The sequence below is a fragment of the Lampetra fluviatilis genome, chromosome 61, assembly GCF_964198595.1.
Source record: "Lampetra fluviatilis chromosome 61, kcLamFluv1.1, whole genome shotgun sequence".
NCBI lineage: Eukaryota > Metazoa > Chordata > Hyperoartia > Petromyzontiformes > Petromyzontidae > Lampetra > Lampetra fluviatilis.
Genome location: NC_136335.1, coordinates 2,829,279 through 2,851,302, shown reverse-complemented (window position 1 = coordinate 2,851,302; position 22,024 = coordinate 2,829,279). Strand labels below are relative to the sequence as shown.

Below are 22,024 nucleotides of genomic sequence, written 5' to 3'. Positions count from 1 at the left end.
CACCACCACCGCCGCATTAATAAACCACCACCCACATTCATACAGCAATCACCAGCACCACCACAATTATAATCGCCATCATTAATACCACCACAAATCATAATCGCCACCACTATCAAATCACTGCCGCCACCACCACCACCCTCCTTCCCCTCCACCACAACAATAACCACCCATCCAGCTGGTGTGGTGAGACCCCATTACTCTCACCCACCCGCCCGCTCACCCACTCACCCAGTCGCTCACTCACCCGTTCACCCACCCACTCACCACTCACCCACTCACCCGCCCGCCCGCTCACCCACTCCAACACCCGCCCGCCCGCTCACCCACCACCCGCCCGCCCGCCCCCGCTCACCCGCCCACGCCCCGCTCACCCGCCCGCCCGCTCACCCGCCCGCCCGCTCACCCGCCCGCCCGCTCACCCGCCCGCACCGCTCACCCGCCCGCCCGCTCACCCCGCCCGCCCGCTCACCCGCCCGCCCACACCGCTCACACCCGCCACCCGCTCACCCCGCTCACCACCCCCCCCACCCGCCCACCCACCCCCCCCCACCACCCACCCCCCCCCCCACCCACCCCCCCCACCCACCCCCCCCCCCCACCCACCCCCCCACCCACCCCCCCCACCCACCCACCCACCCCCCCACCCACCCCCCCCCCACCCACCCACCCCCCCCACCCACCCGCACGATGGCTCAGCATCTTCTCGCTGCCCCCGCCCCTCTCGCCAAGCGCGCCGCGTCTCTTAGGAACGGCGTCTCGAGTCTGAAACGAGCGAATTGGGTCACCCCCACCCACTCACCACCCCCCACTCACCCCACCCACCCACACCCACCCACCCCCACCACCCCCATCCACCCCCACCACCCCATCTACACCCACCCACATCCACCCCCCACTCACCCCCCCCACCACCCCATCTACCACCCCATCCACACCCACCCCACCCCATCCACACCCACCCACCACTCCATCCACACCCACCCACATCCACCCACCCACCCACCGACACCCCCACCCACCGACACCCCCCACACCCACATCCACCCTATCCACCCACCCACACCCACACCCACCCACCCACCTCCACCCACACCCACGCCAACCACCCCCACCCACACCCACGCCAACAACACCCACCCACACCCACGCCACCCACCCCGACCAAAACAAAATAATTCTCGCTCACCGCTTCTCCGGCAGTCATCGTTCCGCCAGCTGCCGAGATATTCCTGCTCGCTCGCTCCGAGGTCGCAGGGAGCTCGGGGGCGCGTTGAGTTGATTCGTTCCATTCACATCGCGGTCTTGTTTAGTGTGTGCGCGCGTGTGAATATTAACACACACAACACACACAACACACACAACACACACAACACACACAACACACACAACACAACACACACACAACACACACAACACACACAACACACACACACAACACACACAACACACACAACACACACATCCCGTTATTTTTCGGCGTCGCTTGCGATATCCCTCTCTCGGCCCTTGTTTGCTCCTCGGCTGTCTCGTCTCGGCTATTGTTTGTGTTGCCTTTTAACGAGAGAGACGGAGAGAGAGAGACAGACAGACGGAGAGACAGACAGAGACAAACAGAGACAGACAGAGAGGCAGAGAGAGACAGACAGAGGCAGAGAGAGACAGAGACATACAGAGAGAGACAGATAGAGAGATACAGAGAGACAGAGAGAGAGACAGAGAGAGACGGAGAGAGAGACCGGGAGAGAGACAGACAGAGACAAACAGAGACAGACAGAGAGGCAGCGAGAGACAGACAGAGAGGCAGAGACAGAGAGGCAGAGAGAGACAGAGACAGACAGAGACAGAGAGAGAAGCTCATCCACCGTGGTGGTGGTGGTGGTTCTGATTGGTGGTGGTGGTGGTTAGTGGTGGTGGTGGTGGTCATTGTTACCGGCAGAACAGCGCCACCTCAATACGATTCTGGCGGATAGATCGAGAGAGAGAGAGAGACAGAGCGAAAGAGCGACAGAGATCGGAAGATGGGCTGATAAATGTAAACAATCACAAGACAAAGGCATCGGAGGAGACGGCGGAGAGAGAGAGGGGAGGTGACAGAGGAGAGGGGAGAGAGAGACACGAGGAGAGAGAGAGAGACGGGAGAGGAGAGGGGAGAGAGACACGAGGAGAGAGAGAGACACGAAGTCTGCTCACCTGCTAAATGTGAGTTTGCGTGGCGAGAGAAGAATTCGCTCTGATGATGATGACGAAGATCGGGGGTGAAGTTTGAGTGATCGCTGTCAATTGATGAACATCGTCAACAACAACCACCATCATCATCATCATCGTCGTTATCGTCTTCATCGGTACAATCTCTTCTGCATTGTGAGCTTGCTCGGAGGAGGAGGAGGGGGGGGGCAGGTGTGATAGGAAGAGAGGAGTCGTGGTGGAGTGATGACTTTCAAATAGTGCCCTTGAAATCACTGTCACCACCACTGCCACCACCACTACCACCGCCGCTACTACCACCACTACTATCTTCACAACCACAACCACCACTACCATTACTACCATCACTACCACCACCACTACCACCACCACTACCACCACCGCTGCTACCACCACTACCACCACTACCACCACCACTATCTTCACAACCACAACCACCACTACCACCACTACCATTACTAACATCACTACCACCACCACTACCACCACCACTACCACCACCGCTACCACCACCACTACCACCACCACTACCACCACTACTACCACTACCACCACCACTACCACCACCACCACTACCACCACTACTACCACCACTACCACTACTACCACCACTACCACCACCACTACCACCACCACCACTACCACCACCGCCACCACCACTACCACCACCGCTACTACCACCACCGCTACTACCACCACCACTATCTTCAAAACCACTACCACCACTACCATCACTACCACCACCGCTTCTACCACCACCACCACCACTATCTTCACAACCACCACCACTACCATCATTAACAACCTTATCATTAATACCACCACTACCACTACCACCACTACCATCACTACCACCATCACTACCACCACCACCGCCACCACCACCACCACTATCTTCACAACCACCACCACTACCATCATTAACACCACTATCATTAATACCACCACCACCACCATCACTACCACCACTACCACCACCGCCACTATCACCACCACTACCACCACCACTATCTTCACAACCACCACCACTACCATCATTAACAACACTATCATTAATACCACCACCACTACCACCACCACCACCACTACCACCACCGCCACTATCACCACCACTACCACCACCACTATCTTCACAACCACCACCACTACCATCATTAACAACACTATCATTAATACCACCACTACTACCACCACTACCACCACTACTACCACCACCACCACTAGGACCACCACCACCACTATCTTCACAACCACCACCACTACCATCATTAACACCATTATCATTAATACCACCACTACTACCACCACCACCACTACTACCACCACGAGTTTGCTTGAGTTGGGAGTTGTTACTGGAGGAGGAGGAGGAAGACAGGTGGTGTAAAGTGAACGACCTCTCAACTACCCACCACCACCATCACCACCATCATCACCACCATCACCACCACCATCACCACCACCACCTCTTCACGGGAATTCCTATTGAGCTTGGGTTGATAGGGAGTCTCAGTTGACGCGCAGTAGGAGGAGGAGACAACAGACGAGATGGACGAAGACAACACGATGGCGTGGAGTTAAATATCTCAACTGGTAAACAACGACAACGACAACAACAACCACCACCACCACCACCACCACCACCACCACCACCACCATCACCACCACCACCACCACCACCACATCTTCTGCACTTTGGATTTGCTTTGACTTGGACTTGAGTGGAGGAGGTGTTGGGGAGACGTCATCATCCCATGGGGATGACTACGCTGAGGTCCCTGCCGGGCTCAGATCTGGCCGACTTCGACGTAGAAGAAGACGAACAACTGCTGCTCAATGGTAGATAGACACACGGACATACTTCACCATTCTGGTCCATGCTCCAGCGATCGTAGATAGACACACGGACATACTTCACCAGTCTGGTCCATGCACCAGCGATGGTAGATAGACACACGGACATACTTCACCAGTCTGGTCCATGCACCAGCGATGGTAGATAGACACACGGACATACGTCACCACTCTGGTCCATGCACCAGCGATGGTAGATAGACACACGGACATACTTCACCAGTCTGGTCCATGCACCAGCGATGGTAGATAGACACACGGACATACTTCACCAGTCTAGTCCATGCACCATCGATGGTAGATAGACACACGGACATACTTCACCAGTCTGGTCCATGCACCAGCGATGGTAGATAGACACACGTCCATACTTCACCACTCTGGTCCATGCACCATCGATGGTAGATAGACACACGAACATACTTCACCATTCTGGTCCATGCACCATCGATGGTAGATAGACACACGAACATACTTCACCATTCTGGTCTATGCACCATCGATGGTAGATAGACACACGAACATACTTCACCACTCTGGTCCATGCACCATCGATGGTAGATAGACACACGGACATACTTCACCAGTCTGGTCCATGCACCATCGATGGTAGATAGACACACGAACATACTTCACCACTCTGGTCCATGCACCATCGATGGTAGAGAGACACACGGACATACTTCACCACTCTGGTCCATGCACCATCGATGGTAGATAGACACACGGACATACTTCACCACTCTGGTCTATGCACCATCGATGGTAGATAGACACACGAACATACTTCACCACTCTGGTCCATGCACCATCGATGGTAGATAGACACACGGACATACTTCACCACTCTGGTCCATGCACCAGCGATGGTAGATAGACACACGAACATACTTCACCACTCTGGTCCATGCACCATCGATGGTAGATAGACACACGGACATACTTCACCACTCTGGTCCATGCACCATCGATGGTAGATAGACACACGGACATACTTCACCACTCTGGTCCATGCACCATCGATGGTAGATAGACACACGAACATACTTCACCACTCTGGTCCATGCACCATCGATGGTAGATAGACACACGAACATACTTCACCAGTCTGGTCCATGCTCCATCGATGGTAGATAGACACACGGACATACTTCACCACTCTGGTCCATGCACCAGCGATGGTAGATAGACACACGAACATACTTCACCACTCTGGTCCATGCACCATCGATGGTAGATAGACACACGGACATACTTCACCACTCTGGTCCATGCACCATCGATGGTAGATAGACACACGGACATTCTTCACCACTCTGGTCCATGCACCATCGATGGTAGATAGACACACGGACATACTTCACCAGTCTGGTCCATGCACCATCGATGGTAGATAGACACACGGACATACTTCACCACTCTGGTCCATGCACCATCGATGGTAGATAGACACACGAACATACTTCACAAGTCTGGTCCATGCACCATCGATGGTAGATAGACACACGGACATACTTCACCATTCTGGTCCATGCACCATCGATGGTAGATAGACACACGGACATACTTCACCAGTCTGGTCCATGCACCATCGATGGTAGATAGACACACGGACATACTTCACCAGTCTGGTCCATGCACCATCGATGGTAGATAGACACACGGACATACTTCACCACTCTGGTCCATGCACCATCGATGGTAGATAGACACACGGACATACTTCACCACTCTGGTCCATGCACCATCGATAGTAGATAGACACACGAACATACTTCACCACTCTGGTCCATGCACCATCGATGGTAGATAGACACACGAACATACTTCACCACTCTGGTCCATGCACCATCGATGGTAGATAGACACACGAACATACTTCACCACTCTGGTCCATGCACCATCGATGGTAGAGAGACACGTCCACGCACCTAGCCTGGTACACGCGATGTGATTGTGTCACCAACACTTGGCGATTGATGCGTAGGTCTGTGTGTGTGTGTGTGAATGTATGTGTGTGAATGTGTGTGTGTGAATGTATTGTGTAGCCGTGTGTGTGTAGGTGTGTGTGTGTGAATGTGTGTGTGTGAATGTATTGTGTAGCCGTGTGTGTGTAGGTGTGTGTGAATGTATGTGTGTGTGTGTGTGAATGTGTGTGTGTGTAGACGTACATTTGTGTGTGTGTGAATGTGTGTGTGTGTAGCCGCGTGTGAATTTGTGGGTGTGTAGCCGTGTGTATAACGGCGTGTGTGAATTTGCGTGTGAATTTGTGTGTAGCCGAGTGTGAATTTGTGTGTATGTGTAGCCGTGTGTATAACCGCGTGTGTGAATGTACGTGTGAATTTGCGTGTAGCCGTGTTTGAATTTGTGTGTGTGTGTAGCCGAGTGTGAATTTGTGTGCGTGTAACCGTGTGTGCATTTGCGTGTAGCCGTGTTTGAATTTGTGTGTGTGTGTAGCCGAGTGTGAATTTGCGTGTGAATTTGTGTGTGCGTGTAGCCGTGTTTGAATTTGTGTTTGTGTGTGTGTAGCCGAGTGTGAATTTGTGTTTGTGTGTGTGTAGCCGTGTTTGAATTTGTGTGTGTGTGTAGCCGAGTGTGAATTTGCGTGTGAATTTGTGTGTGCGTGTAGCCGTGTTTGAATGTGTGTTTGTGTGTAGACTTGTGTGAATTTGCGTGTGCATTTGTGTGTGTGTAGCCGAGTGTGAATTTGTGTTTGTGTGTGTGTAGCCGAGTGTGAATTTGTGTGTGTAGCCGAGTGTGAAGGTGACACGGGGAGGGGCACCTTTGTCTTTGTGTGCCCTTGGCTGTGGCACACACACTGTGAGATTGTGTCACCACCACTTAGCGGCCAATGTAGGGCGATTGTTGAGTGAATGTGTGTGTGTGTGTAGGTGTGTAGCCGTGTGTGTGTGTGTAGGTGTGTAGCCGTGTGTGTGTGTGTAGGTGTGTGTGTGTAGGTGTGTAGCCGTGTGTGTAGGTGTGTGTGTGTAGGTGTGTAGCCGTGTGTGTAGGTGTGTGTGTGTAGGTGTGTAGCCGTGTGTGTGTGTAGGTGTGTGTGTAGGTGTGTAGCCGTGTGTGTGTTGGTGTGTGTGTAGGTGCATAGCCGTGTGTGTGTGTGTAGGTGTGTGTGTGTGTAGGTGTGTAGGTGTGTGTGTGTGTGTAGGTGTGTGTGTGTCTGTGTAGGTGTGTAGCCGTGTGTGTAGGTGTGTGTGTGTGTGTGTAGGTGTGTGTGTGTCTGTGTAGGTGTGTGTGTGTGTGTAGGTGTGTGTGTGTGTAGGTGTGTGTGTGTCTGTGTAGGTGTGTAGCCGTGTGTGTAGGTGTGTGTGTGTGTGTAGGTGTGTGTGTGTGTCTGTGTAGGTGTGTGTGTGTCTGTGTAGGTGTGTAGCCGTGTGTGTAGGTGTGTGTGTGTGTGTAGGTGTGTGTGTGTCTGTGTAGGTGTGTGTGTGTCTGTGTAGGTGTGTGTGTGTCTGTGTAGGTGTGTAGCCGTGTGTGTAGGTGTGTGTGTGTGTGTAGGTGTGTGTGTGTCTGTGTAGGTGTGTGTGTGTCTGTGTAGGTGTGTAGCCGTGTGTGTAGGTGTGTGTGTGTGTGTAGGTGTGTGTGTGTGTGTAGGTGTGTGTGTGTCTGTGTAGGTGTGTGTGTGTCTGTGTAGGTGTGTGTGTGTCTGTGTAGGTGTGTAGCCGTGTGCATTTGTACGTGCATTTGTGTGTGCGTGTGTGAATGTGTGTGTGTGTAGACTTGTGTGAATTTGTGTGTGCATTTGTGTGTGCGTGTGTGAATTTGTGTGTGTGTGTAGACTTGTGTGAATTTGTGTGTGCATTTGTGTGTGCGTGTGTGAATTTGTGTGTGTGTGTAGACTTGTGTGAATTTGTGTGTGCGTGTGTGAATTTGTGTGTGTGTGTGTGTAGACTTGTGTGAATTTGTGTGTGCGTGTGTGAATTTGTGTCTGTGTGTGTGTAGACTTGTGTGAATTTGTGTGTGCATTTGTGTGTGCGTGTGTGAATTTGTGTGTGCATGTGTGCATTTGTGTGTGCGTGTATCCGTGTGTGAATTTGTGTTTGTGTGTAGCCGTGTGTGAATTTGCGTGTGAATGTGTGTGTGTGTACCCGTGTGTGAATTTGTGTGTAGCCGTGTGTGAATGTGTGTGTGTGGAAATGTGTGTGTGTGTGTAACCGTGTGTGAATTTGCGTGTGTGTGAATTTGCGTGTGTGTGAATTTGCGTGTGTGTGAATGTGTGTGTGTAGCCGTGTGTGCATTTGCGTGTGAATTTGTGTGTGTGTGTGAATTTATGTGAATGTGTGTGTGTGTGTGAATTTGTGTGAATGTGTGTGAATGTGTGTGTAGCCGTGTGTGAATGTGTGTGTGTGTAGCCGTGTGTGAATGTGTGTGTGTGTGTAACCGTGTGTGAATTTGCGTGTGTGTAGCCGTGTGTGAATTTGTGTGTGTGTGTGTAACCGTGTGTGAATTTGTGTGTAGCCGTGTGTGAATGTGTGTGTGTGGAAATGTGTGTGTGTGTAACCGTGTGTGAATTTGCGTGTGTGTGAATTTGCGTGTGTGTGAATGTGTGTGTGTAGACGTGTGTGAATTTGTGTGTGTGTGTAACCGTGTGTGAATTTGTGTGTGTGTGAATGTGTGTGTGTGTGTCCGTGTGTGCATTTGCGTGTGAATTTGTGTGTGTGTGTGTGTGTGAATTTGTGTGAATGTGTGTGTGTAGCCGTGTTTGAATTTGTGTGTGTGTGTAACCGTGTGCGAATTTGTGTGTGTGTGAATGTGTGTGTGTGTCGCGGTGTGTGAATTTGCGTGTGTGTGAATTTTTGCGTAGTGTATCGTTTATCGCTACGCCGCGCTATGAACCCGGCGGCTCGGGTTCGATTCCCACCCACGGCCAACACCACCAGTGACGATTCTCTGAACCGCTCGTGGGCCTCTCTTAGGTCGACTTAGCCTCAAATTAATTTCTCGCGCGGTGTGTAGTAAACATCGCCACTGGGGAGACAAAGGCGGTCGGGCGTGGTGCTGGCCACCAGAGGTGTGGACTCGAGTCATGTGACTTGGACTCGAGTCAGACTCGAGTCATGAATTTGATGACTTGCGACTCGACTTGGACTTGCATAACAATGACTTTGTCCCACCTCTGAGATGTGGACTCGAGTCATGTGACTTGGACTCGAGTCAGACTCGAGTCATGAATTTGATGACTTGCGACTCGACTTGGACTTGCATAACAATGACTTTGTCCCACCTCTGAGATGTGGACTCGAGTCATGTGACTTGGACTCGAGTCAGACTCGAGTCATGAATTTGATGACTTGCGACTCGACTTGGACTTGCATAACAATGACTTTGTCCCACCTCTGAGATGTGGACTCGAGTCATGTGACTTGGACTCGAGTCAGACTCGAGTCATGAATTTGATGACTTGCGACTCGACTTGGACTTGCATAACAATGACTTTGTCCCACCTCTGCTGGCCACCCACCCCCTCGTGTGCCACAGTGCCGGTAGCCTTCATAGGTGCTGCTGTTACCTGTTAACAGCACTTGCCCCTGCAGTCTGCTCAGGCTACACGGGGGATCTTTGTGTTTGTGTGTGGGGTTGTGTGATTAATACCAGTCAACAATGTGCTGCTTCAGTGAGCCTATTTATGAACCAATTACAACTTATAACGAGTCGTCATCTCTCTCTCTCTCTCTCTCGCTGAGTCGTTCTCTCTCTCTCTCGCTGAGTCGTTCTTTCTCTCTCGCTGAGTCGTCCTCTCTCTCTCGCTGAGTCGTTCTTTCTCTCTCGCTGAGTCGTTCTTTCTCTCTCGCTGAGTCGTCCTCTCTCTCTCTCTCTGAGTCGGTGCAGTGTTGAGTCTATGGGCAGTGTTGAGTCTATGGTGTAGTGTTGAGTCTATGGTGTAGTGTTGAGTCTATGGGCAGTGTTGAGTCTATGGTGTAGTGTTGAGTCTATGGTGTAGTGTTGAGTCTATGGTGTAGTGTTGAGTCTATGGGTAGTGTTGAGTCTATGGGTAGTGTTGAGTCTATGGTGTAGTGTTGAGTCTATGGTGTAGTGTTGAGTCTATGGTGTAGTGTTGAGTCTATGGTGTAGTGTTGAGTCTATGGTGTAGTGTTGAGTCTATGGGTAGTGTTGAGTCTATGGTGTAGTGTTGAGTCTATGGTGTAGTGTTGAGTCTATGGGCAGTGTTGAGTCTATGGGCAGTGTTGAGTCTATGGGCAGTGTCGAGTCTATGGTGCAGTGTTGAGTCTATGGGCAGTGTTGAGTCTATGGTGTAGTGTTGAGTCTATGGTGTAGTGTTGAGTCTATGGGCAGTGTTGAGTCTATGGGCAGTGTTGAGTCTATGGTGTAGTGTTGAGTCTATGGTGTAGTGTTGAGTCTATGGGCAGTGTCGAGTCTATGGTGCAGTGTTGAGTCTATGGTGTAGTGTTGAGTCTATGGGTAGTGTCGAGTCTATGATGCAGTGTTGAGTCTATGCGCAGTGTTGAGTCTATGGGCAGTGTTGAGTCTATGGTGCAGTGTTCAGTCTATGGTGCAGTGTTGAGTCTATGGGCAGTGTTGAGTCTATGGGCAGTGTTGAGTCTGTGGGTAGTGTTGAGTCTATGGTGCAGTGTTGAGTCTATGGTGCAGTGTTGAGTCTATGGGCAGTGTTGAGTCTATGGTGCAGTGTTGAGTCTATGGTGCAGTGTTGAGTCTATGGGCAGTGTTGAGTCTATGGTGCAGTGTTGAGTCTATGGGTAGTGTTGAGTCTATGGGCAGTGTTGAGTCTATGGGCAGTGTTGAGTCTGTGGGTAGTGTTGAGTCTATGGTGCAGTGTTGAGTCTATGGTGCAGTGTTGAGTCTATGGGCAGTGTTGAGTCTATGGGCAGTGTTGAGTCTATGGTGCAGTGTTGAGTCTATGGGCAGTGTTGAGTCTATGGGCAGTGTTGAGTCTATGGGCAGTGTTGAGTCTATGGTGCAGTGTTGAGTCTATGGGCAGTGTTGAGTCTATGGGCAGTGTTGAGTCTGTGGGTAGTGTTGAGTCTATGGTGCAGTGTTGAGTCTATGGTGCAGTGTTGAGTCTATGGGCAGTGTTGAGTCTATGGTGCAGTGTTGAGTCTATGGGTAGTGTCGAGTCTATGGTGCAGTGTTGAGTCTATGGGCAGTGTTGAGTCTATGGGCAGTGTTGAGTCTGTGGGTAGTGTTGAGTCTATGGTGCATTGTTGAGTCTATGGGCAGTGTTGAATCTATGGGCAGTGTTGAGTCTATGGTGTGGTGTTGAGTCTATGGGCAGTGTTGAGTATATGGGTGGTGTTGAGTCTATGAGCAGTGTTGAGTCTATGGTGCAGTGTTGAGTCTATGGTGCAGTGTTGAGTCTATGGTGCAGTGTTGAGTCTATGGGTAGTGTTGAGTCTATGGGCAGTGTTGAGTCTATGGGCAGTGTTGAGTCTATGGTGCAGTGTTGAGTCTATGGGCAGTGTTGAGTCTATGGTGCAGTGTTGAGTCTATGGGTAGTGTCGAGTCTATGATGCAGTGTTGCATCTATGGTGCAGTGTTGAGTCTATGATGCAGTGTTCAGTCTATGGTGCAGTGTTGAGTCTATGGTGCAGTGTTGAGTCTATGGGCAGTGTTGAGTCTATGGTGCAGTGTTGAGTCTATGGTGCAGTGTTGAGTCTATGGGCAGTGTTGAGTCTATGGGCAGTGTTGAGTCTATGGGCAGTGTTGAGTCTATGGTGCAGTGTTCAGTCTATGGTGCAGTGTTGAGTCTATGGTGCAGTGTTGAGTCTATGGGCAGTTTTGAGTCTATGGTGCAGTGTTGAGTCTAACATCGGAAGGGGAAGAGAGCGTTCCAGACGGCCGCTGAAGCAGCCAAGTCTGAAAGCGCCGCACACTGCCACTGCTGCTGCTGCTGCGAGCAAGATGACCGGCTGAGTTTGCGTGGTGCTGATGGTGTCACACTCCTTGACGTGATGGGACCACGTGGACTTGGTCACGCGTGGACTTGGTCACGCGTGACCGAGACCTCGACCGGTGGCGTGACCCCGCCGTGTTGGGCCCAAGGCAGAGGTCGCAACCGGGTACCCGATACCCGTACCCTACCCCCCGATACCTGGCTACCCGTACTCGGCCGGGTACGGGTAGGCCGTGAGTCACTGGTGAGTCGCCGTTTGTCACTCATTTCGGGTAGGGTACGGGTAGGGAACGGGTACCCGTACCCGGCCGGGTACGGGTACGGGTACCCGTTTGCGACCCTGGTGCGGCCGGGTACGGGTACGGGTAAGGAATCAAAACCCGTTTGCGACCTCTGGCCCCAGGTCGCTTCTGAAAGCGAAACCCCGATAGGTTCGCTCGACCTTACCTGGCAAGGCAACAAAGGCAATAGTTTAAATCTCGACTTGTAGCTTTCGTGACTGCAGGAATTCACGTTCTTTGGGTCTTTCCGTAAAAAGTCACGTAGATAGGTTCAGAGAAAATAACAAAAATGTCGACGACGTTTCGATCGCAACACAAGCGATCGTCAACCTATCTCTGTGAATTTAGCGAAAGACCCAAAGATTAACAATAGTTTATCTTCTTGGTTCTTTCGGTAAAGTCACGTAGAAGGGAAGTAATAAAATAATAATAATAAAACATAATAAAATAATATATTACATTTTCTGGAACTTTGCACTCCGTGTTTTTGTTTTATTTTGTGCCGTGTTTATTGTGTTGTTGTTGGTGTCACGTGCCCCCTCACCGGGACATCTGTGACCAAAAGAGCTTCACGGATTATCGGATTTCCTCCCCCGCGGTATGTGAATGAATATGTCCGCTTGTGCGTGGCCCGGACCCAAGGTTCCTTCGCGGGCGGGGAACGAAACAAATGAATGAATAAGTGGAACGTTCGCGCAAATATATGCACCTCGCACTGCCCATTGATTCGACCTTTGAGGTCAACCCCGGTTTGTGAGATAACACAGGCAAGGGGGGGGGTGGGGGCAGTGTCATGAGTCTTTGTGTGAGTCTATGGGTCTCTGTGTGAGTCTATGGGTCACACTGTGTGAGTCTGTGGGTCTCTGTGTGATTCTGTGGGTCTCTATGTGAGTCTATGGGTCTCTGTGTTGGTTCGTGGGTCACACTGTGTGAGTCTGTGGGTCTCACTGTGTGAGTCTATGGGTCTCTGTGTGAGTCTGTGGGTCTCTGTGTGAGTCTGTGGGTCTCTATGTGAGTCTATGGGTCTCTGTGTGAGTTCGTGGGTCACACTGTGTGAGTCTGTGGGTCTCACTGTGTGAGTCTATGGGTCATACTGTGTGAGTCTGTGGGTCTCTGTGTGAATCTGTGGGTCTCTGTGTGAATCTGTGGGTCTCTGTGTGAGTCTGTGGGTCACACTGTGTGAGTCTGTGGGTCTCTGTGTGAATCTGTGGGTCTCTGTGTGAGTCTGTGGGTCTCTGTGTGAGTCTGTGGGTCTCTGTGTGAGTCTGTGGGTCACACTGTGTGAGTCTGTGGGTCTCACTGTGTGAGTCTATGGGTCATACTGTGTGAGTCTGTGGGTCTCTGTGTGAATCTGTGGGTCTCTGTGTGAATCTGTGGGTCTCTGTGTGAGTCTGTGGGTCACACTGTGTGAGTCTGTGGGTCTCTCTGTGTGAATCTGTGGGTCTCTGTGTGAGTCTGTGGGTCTCTGTGTGAGTCTGTGGGTCTCTGTGTGAGTCTGTGGGTCACACTGTGTGAGTCTGTGGGTCACACTGTGTGAGTCTGTAGGTCTCTGTGTGAATCTGTGGGTCTCTGTGTGAGTCTGTGGGTCACACTGTGTGAGTCTGTGGGTCTCTGTGTGAGTCTATGGGTCTCTGTGTGAGTTCGTGGGTCACACTGTGTGAGTCTGTGGGTCTCTGTGTGAGTCTGTGGGTCTCTGTGTGAGTCTGTGGGTCTCTGTGTGAGTGTGTGGGTCACTGTGTGAGTGAGTGGGTCACTGTGTGAGTGAGTGGGTCACTGTGTGAGTGAGTGGGTCACTGTGTGAGTGAGTGGGTCACTGTGTGAGTCTGTGGGTCTTTGTGTGAGTGAGTGGGTCTCTGTGTGAATGTGTGGGTCTCTGTGTGAGTCTGTGGGTCACACTGTGTGAGTCTGTGGGTCTCACTGTGTGAGTCTATGGGTCATACTGTGTGAGTCTGTGGGTCTCTGTGTGAATCTGTGGGTCTCTGTGTGAATCTGTGGGTCTCTGTGTGAGTGTGTGGGTCTCTGTGTGAGTATGTGGGTCTCTGTGTGAGTCTGTGGGTCACACTGTGTGAGTCTGTGGGTCTCACTGTGTGAGTCTGTGGGTCTCACTGTGTGAGTGTGTGGGTCTCTGTGTGAGTGTGTGGGTCTCACTGTGTGAGTCTATGGGTCATACTGTGTGAGTCTGTGGGTCTCTGTGTGAATCTGTGGGTCTCTGTGTGAATCTGTGGGTCTCTGTGTGAGTCTGTGGGTCTCACTGTGTGAGTGTGTGGGTCTCTGTGTGAGTATGTGGGTCTCTGTGTGAGTCTGTGGGTCACACTGTGTGAGTCTGTGGGTCTCACTGTGTGAGTCTGTGGGTCTCACTGTGTGAGTGTGTGGGTCTCTGTGTGAGTGTGTGGGTCTCTGTGTGAGTGTGTGGGTCTCTGTGTGAGTCTGTGGGTCTCTGTGTGAGTGTGTGGGTCTCTGTGTGAGTCTGTGGGTCTCTGTGTGAGTGTGTGGGTCACTGTGTGAGTGAGTGGGTCACTGTGTGAGTGAGTGGGTCAATGTGTGAGTGTGTGGGTCTCTGTGTGAATGTGTGGGTCTTTGCGTGAGTCTGTGGGTCTCTGCGTTAGTCTGTGGGTCACACTGTGAGTCTGTGGGTCACACTGTGTGGTTGAGATGCAGGGTTCAAGCCCCTGGGTCTGGCTGTCTCTGTCTGTCTCACTCTTCATCTCCTCGGGTTTGAGATGCAGGGTTCAAGCCCCTGGGTCTGTCTATCTCTGTCTGTCTCTCTCTTCATCTCCGAGGGGTTGAGATGCAGGGTTCAAGCCCCTGGGTCTGGCTGTCTCTGGCTGTCTCTCTCTTCATCTCCTCGGGTTTGAGATGCAGGGTTCAAGCCCCTGGGTCTGGCTGTCTCTGTCTTTTTCTCTCTCCATCTCCGAGGGGTTTGAGATTTAGGGTTCAAGCCCCTGGGTCTGGCTGTCTCTGTCTTTTTCTCTCTCCATCTCCGAGGGGTTTGAGATTTAGGGTTCAAGCCCCTGGGTCTGGCTGTCTCTGTCTTTTTCTCTCTCCATCTCCGAGGGGTTTGAGATTTAGGGTTCAAGCCCCTGGGTCTGGCTGTCTCTGTCTCTCTCTCTCCATCTCCGAGGGGTTTGAGATGCAGGGTTCAAGCCCCTGGGTCTGGCTGTCTCTGTCTGTCTCTCTCTCCATCTCCGAGGGGTTTGAGATGCAGGGTTCAAGCCCCTGGGTCTGGCTGTCTCTGTCTTTTTCTCTCTCCATCTCCGAGGAGTTTGAGATGCAGGGTTCAAACCCCTGGGTCTGGCTGTCTCTGTCTGTCTCTTTTTCTCTCCATCTCCTCGGGGTTGAGATGCAGGGTTCAAGCCCCGGGTCTGGCTGTCTCTGGCTGTCTCTGTCTGTCTCTCTCTTCATCTCCTCGGGTTTGAGATGCAGGGTTCAAGCCCCTGGGTCTGGCTGTCTCTGTCTTTTTCTCTCTCCATCTCCGAGGGGTTTGAGATGCAGGGTTCAAGCCCCTGGGTCTGGCTGTCTCTGTCTGTCTCTCTCTCCATCTCCGAGGGGTTTGAGATTTAGGGTTCAAGCCCCTGGGTCTGGCTGTCTCTGTCTCTCTCTCTCCATCTCCGAGGGGTTTGAGATGCAGGGTTCAAGCCCCTGGGTCTGGCTGTCTCTGGCTGTCTCTCTCTCCATCTCCGAGGGGTTTGAGATGCAGGGTTCAAGCCCCTGGGTCTGGCTGTCTCTGTCTGTCTCTCTCTCCATCTCCGAGGGGTTTGAGATGCAGGGTTCAAGCCCCTGGGTCTGGCTGTCTCTGTCTTTTTCTCTCTCCATCTCCGAGGAGTTTGAGATGCAGGGTTCAAACCCCTGGGTCTGGCTGTCTCTGTCTGTCTCTTTCTCTCTCCATCTCCTCGGGGTTGAGATGCAGGGTTCAAGCCCCGGGTCTGGCTGTCTCTGGCTGTCTCTGTCTGTCTCTCTCTTCATCTCCTCGGGTTTGAGATGCAGGGTTCAAGCCCCTGGGTCTGGCTGTCTCTGTCTTTTTCTCTCTCCATCTCCGAGGGGTTTGAGATGCAGGGTTCAAGCCCCTGGGTCTGGCTGTCTCTGTCTTTTTCTCTCTCCATCTCCGAGGGGTTTGAGATGCAGGGTTCAAGCCCCTGGGTCTGGCTGTCTCTGTCTTTTTCTCTCTCCATCTCCGAGGGGTTTGAGATTTAGGGTTCAAGCCCCTGGGTCTGGCTGTCTCTGTCTCTCTCTCTCCATCTCCGAGGAGTTTGAGATGCAGGGTTCAAACCCCTGGGTCTGGCTGTCTCTGTCTGTCTCTTTCTCTCTCCATCTCCTCGGGGTTGAGATGCAGGGTTCAAGCCCCGGGTCTGGCTGTCTCTGGCTGTCTCTGTCTGTCTCTCTCTTCATCTCCTCGGGTTTGAGATGCAGGGTTCAAGCCCCTGGGTCTGGCTGTCTCTGTCTTTTTCTCTCTCCATCTCCGAGGGGTTTGAGATGCAGGGTTCAAGCCCCTGGGTCTGGCTGTCTCTGTCTTTTTCTCTCTCCATCTCCGAGAGTTTGAGATGCAGGGTTCAAGCCCCTGGGTCTGGCTGTCTCTGTCTTTTTCTCTCTCCATCTCCGAGAGTTTGAGATGCAGGGTTCAAGCCCCTGGGTCTGGCTGTCTCTGTCTGTATGTATGTTGAACCGCCGTCGCACTGCACGCAGCCGAACCGTGCGCGGCGAACGAGCGAAACCGAGCGAACGAAACGTCCGAACGAAATGAATGAACCAATTGCAGCGAACGCCGCGTCGTCGATCCGGTGGCCCAAACGCCGCAGCGCACGGATCGAACGAACGGGTCGAGCGAGTGAATGCGAGTGGATGAATCGGCGCCTGCGAGTAAAATTGATTGACCCATGCCGCTTCTCTTCCTGCCTCCCCCCCTCCCCCGTCCTCCCCCCCCCCCCCACCACAGATCCCCTGTCGGCCCCCAGGAGGCACAGTGGCTCTGGGTCAGCGATGACCGACAAGACCCTGGGCATAGAGGGCATCGGTGCGTCGTCCCCCTTCAAAGTGGCGGTGAGTCGAGGGCCCGCTGCCCTTCTGTCGAGCCCTCGCCGCGGGTTGTTGCTTTTGTTGTTGCTGTTGTTCTTGTTGTTGTTGTTGGGGTGCCGTGGTGGCTCAGAAATGTGGACTACCTCGCTTGTTATGCAAGGAGGTCGTGGGTTCGATCTGGACCCTGATGATGCCCTGCTGTTTATTTGGAGTTTGCGTGTTTCTCTCTCATCATCATCATCATCACGGTGGCTAGGAGATGTTAACTACCTCGCCTGGTGTACAGGAGGTCGTGGGTTCGATCCCGACCCTGATGCCTGCTGCTGTATATTTGGAGTTTGCGTGTCTCTCTCTCATCATCATCACGGTGGCTAGGAGATGTTAATTACCTTGCCTGGTGTACAGGAGGTCGTGGGTTCGATCTGGACCATGATAATGTCCTGCTGTTTATTTGGAGTTTGTGTGTCACTCATCATCATCATGGTGGGCTAGGAGATGTTAACTACCACGCCTGGTGTACAGGAGGTCGTGGGTTCGATCCTGACCCTGATGATGCCCTGCTGTTTATTTGGAGTTTGTGTGTCACTCATCATCATCACGGTGGGCTAGGAGATGTTAACTACCACGCCTGGTGTACAGGAGGTCGTGGGTTCGATCCTGACCCTGATGATGCCCTACTGTTTATTTGGAGTTTGTGTGTCACTCATCATCATCATCATCATGGTGGGCTAGGAGATGTTAACTACCACGCCTGGTGTACAGGAGGTCGTGGGTTTGATCCTGACCCTGATGATGACCTGCTGTTTATTTGGAGTTTGTGTGTCACTCATCATCATCACGGTGGCCTAGGAGATGTTAACTACTTCGCCTGGTGTACAGGAGGTCGTGGGTTCGATCCCGACCCTGGCGCCTGCTGCTGTATATTTGGAGTTTGCGTGTCTCTCTCTCATCAGTATCATCATCACGGTGGCTAGGAGATGTTAACTACCTCGCCTGGTGTACAGGAGGTCGTGGGTTTGATCCTGACCCTGACGCCTGCTGCTGTATATTTGTAGTTTGCGTGTCTCTCTCTCATCATCATCATCATCACGGTGGCTAGGAGATGTTGACTACCTCGCCTGGTGTACAGGAGGTCGTGGGTTCGATCTGGACCCTGATGATGCCCTGCTGTTTATTTGGAGTTTGCGTGTCTCTCTCTCTCTCATCATCATCACGGTGGCTAGGAGATGTTGACTACCTCGCCTAGTGTACAGGAGGTCGTGGGTTCGATCCTGACCCTGATGATGACCTGCTGTTTATTTGGAGTTTGTGTGTCACTCATCATCATCACGGTGGCCTAGGAGGTGTTAACTACTTCGCCTGGTGTACAGGAGGTCGTGGGTTCGATCAGGATATTGGGGGGGGGGGGGGGGGGCGTTGATTCAAGAGTCGAATGGCTCACAGGGCTATACCTAATAAATAAATAATAAAAATTTAATAATACCACTAAATAATATTATTAAATAATAATACTAAATAATACTAAATAATAATAAATAATAATGAACTTTAACCTTTTGTGTGAGACTCCAGGTTTTTGTTGAGGGTGACTGCTTCCTCGCGTACGATGATGGGTCTCTACGCGGGTCTTAGGGGCCCGTCCATAAATGACGTCACGCACCTGGGGGGGGGGGGGGGGGCGCGGTCAGACATTTGTGACGATGTGTGACGAGGGGGGAGGGGGGGGTTGAGAAATGTGACGTCACATCAAAATGCTGCACAACTTTAAGTAAATATGGACAACACGTTCTACTTAATTAAACAGACTTTGTAATAAATGTTTTCTCCTACAACGTCAGAGTGCAGCGCCACATCAAATACGCACTACAATGACAATAGTTTAAAGCGATTTGAAGCATCTTTTATTTGGGGGGGGGGGGGGAGAGCTTTGTGACGTCATTTGAGGGGGGGGGGGTCTGACTTTGTGACGCCGTGTGACGAGGGGGGGAGGGGGGGGTCATAAATCGTCCAAAATCTCGTGACGTCATTTATGGACGCCCCCTCAAAATTCTTGTCCATGGGTCTTCCCGTCTAAGTTTGTGCGTCTCTCCATGGCGGTCGTAGAATGTCAGGCGCTGTGACACCATGAGCCCAGACGGTGGCGATTCCACATTGCCATGGCAAGGATCGGTGGTTCTGCTCCCCCGTGGGATGACTGCCGCTGACTTAATCCCAAATGGTTCCACGTCTTAAGTGGCCGCCGAGTTTTTAGCTCGCAACCCTGTAGCGCATGATCCGTTAGTTTGACACCGAGGCTTTAGCGATCAATATCATCCATAATACAGGCAGTCTACATAACAAAGGCTCAGCCTTTTGTTATGTAGATTAGCCGTAGTCTCAAGCCGCACCTTACCATAATAATAAAAAAAATACCCGTAAAAACAAAGTTTTTCACTATAAATCCTTTATATGCGTGGCGGCTAGAGTCCTCTCGTCCTGTGGCTTGAGATGGCTGCCACCTATGGGTCAGATGATTGTCTGCCACCATTAAGCAATTGGTAATTCAATATAATTTTTTGTTCCTAAAAAGTGGAAAATTTTGGAATATTTTTTTCACGAACATTAATTGTCACGCACAACGAGTCTGTGTGGAAAATGTCAGCTCGATTGGATCACGGGAAGTGGGTTAAAAAACGACCGAAAGATTTGCACGGTCGTAAGCGCGCAAGCAAGTGAACTTAATATAAAGGATTAAAAAGGGGGCCTGTCCTGACCCATCCCCCCCCCTCAACCAGTATATATATACGGAGTAGTATCTCTTGGAATCTCTCTCACTTGATACAGCTATCGTGCTGTGACGGTTCCACCTGAAGACGGAAGCTTTTGTTGCCTCCGAAACGTCGTGATTTTTATTTTATTTTACTTTTATTAATTTTAATTTTAATTTTTTTTACCTACGTGACTTTACCGAAAAAACCTAAGAACATGTACATATATTTTTTTGGGGGGGGGGGGGGGAGATTGCGTAAATATGTGTCGTTAAACCACCTGGCGGTGTGCTGTACTAGTAACTAGTAGGGTGGTTGGTGTTGTTGTCTCTTCCAATCATCACCCTTCTCTCTCCCGTTGGTGGGGGGGGGGTCGATAAACTGTGAACTCCGATTTGTTGCGACCTCGCCTCTGACCCCGCGTCTGACCCCACCTCTGATCCCGCGTCTGACCCCACCTCTGACCCCACCTCTGACCCCGTGCCTGACCCCGCGTCTGACCCCGCCTCTGACCCCACCTCTGACCCCGGGCCCCACCTCTGACCCCGCCTCTGACCCCGCCTCTGACCCTGCTTCTGACCCCACCTCTGACCCCGCCTCTGACCCCGCCTCTGACCCCGCGTCTGACCCCGCCTCTGACCCCGCGTCTGACCCCACCTCTGACCCCGCCTCTGACCCCGCGTCTGACCACGCCTCTGACCCCGCCTCTGACCCCGCGTCTGACCCCGCCTCTGACCCCACCTCTGACCCCGGGCCCGGCCTCCTCGTGCGGGTGCGGTCTCATCCGATGTCCGGGTTCTGAGCGGGATTATTGTTTTTTTTTGGTGTTTGGGGCAAATCGCGCCTCGACTCGATGAGCAGCGTCAATATTGATCAACGTCCTCGTGTTCACCGTGGGTGCGGTGGTGTGGTGGTGGTGGGTGGTGGGTGGGGTGGTGGTGGTGGGTGGGGTGGTGGTGGGTGGGGTGGGGTGGGGTGGGGTGGTGGTGGGTGGGTGCAAGGTGGTGGGTGGGGTGGGGTGGTGGGTGGGGTGGTGGTGGGTGGTGGGTGCGGTGGTGTGGTGGTGGTGGTGGGTGGTGTGGTGGTGGGTGGGGTGGGGTGGGGTGGTGGTGGTGTGGTGGGGTGGGGTGGTGGGTGGGTGGTGTGGTGGTGGGTGGGGTGGTGGGTGCGGTGGGGTGGTGGTGGGTGGGGTGGGGTGGTGGGTGTGGTGGTGGTGGGTGGGTTCAAGGTGATGAGTTGGGTGGTGTGGTGGTGGGTGGGTGGGTGCAAGGTTATGGGTGGGGTGGTGTGGTAGTAGGTGGGTGCAAGGTGATGGGTGGGGTGGTGGGTGGGTGGGTGGGTGCAAGATGATGGGTGGGGTGGGGTGGTGGGGTGGTGGGTGGGTGCAAGGTGGTGGGTGGGGTGGGGTGGTGGGTCGGGTGGTGTGGTGGTGGGTGGGTGCAAGGTGGTGGGTGGGGTGGTGGTGGGTGGGTGGATGCAAGTTGGTGGGTGGGGTGAAGTGGTGGTGGGTGGGTGCAAGGTGGTGGGTGCGGTGGTGGAGTGGTGGGTGGATGCAAGGTGGTGGGTGGGGTGGTGTGGGTTGGGAGGGCGGGGAGTGGGGTGGGGTGGTGGTGGGGTGGGTAATGGGGTAGGGTGGTGGGGTGGTGTTTGGGGGGGTGGTGTGGGTTCTGTGGGTGGTGGTGGTGGTGGGTGGTTGTGGTGGTGGTTGGTTGTGGTGGTGGTGGGTGGTTGTGGGTGGTGGTGGGCCACGAACACAGCCACCCGAGTTCGATTCCCGCTCACGGCCACCAACACCAGCGATTATCTGAACCGGTCCTGGGCCTCTCCTGGGTCGACTCAGCCTCAAATGAGTAACCTGGTGCGGTGTCTAAAAAAGAAAAAAACATCGCCACTGGGGAGACAAAGGCGGTCCGGGCGTGGTGCTGGCCACGTGGGTCTCTATGTGAGTCTATGGGTCTCTGTGTTGGTTCGTGGGTCACACTGTGTGAGTCTGTGGGTCTCACTGTGTGAGTCTATGGGTCATACTGTGTGAGTCTGTG

General features: G+C 52.7%; 1 protein-coding gene and 1 long non-coding RNA gene across 2 annotated transcripts in view; one reads left to right on the top strand and one right to left on the bottom strand.

Moving 5' to 3' along the window:
- TTLL11 (tubulin tyrosine ligase like 11) overlaps positions 1-22,024 on the bottom strand; it is a 263,922-nt gene that overhangs the window by 37,364 nt on the left and 204,534 nt on the right. The gene's annotated exons all lie outside the window — the stretch shown is intronic.
- LOC144951268 (uncharacterized) overlaps positions 3,860-22,024 on the top strand; it is a 48,447-nt gene continuing 30,282 nt past the window's right edge. The window contains exons 1-2 of the long non-coding RNA XR_013640461.1: positions 3,860-4,047; positions 17,159-17,262. This is a non-coding gene — a long non-coding RNA (uncharacterized LOC144951268). The remainder of the gene's footprint in view (positions 4,048-17,158; positions 17,263-22,024) is intronic.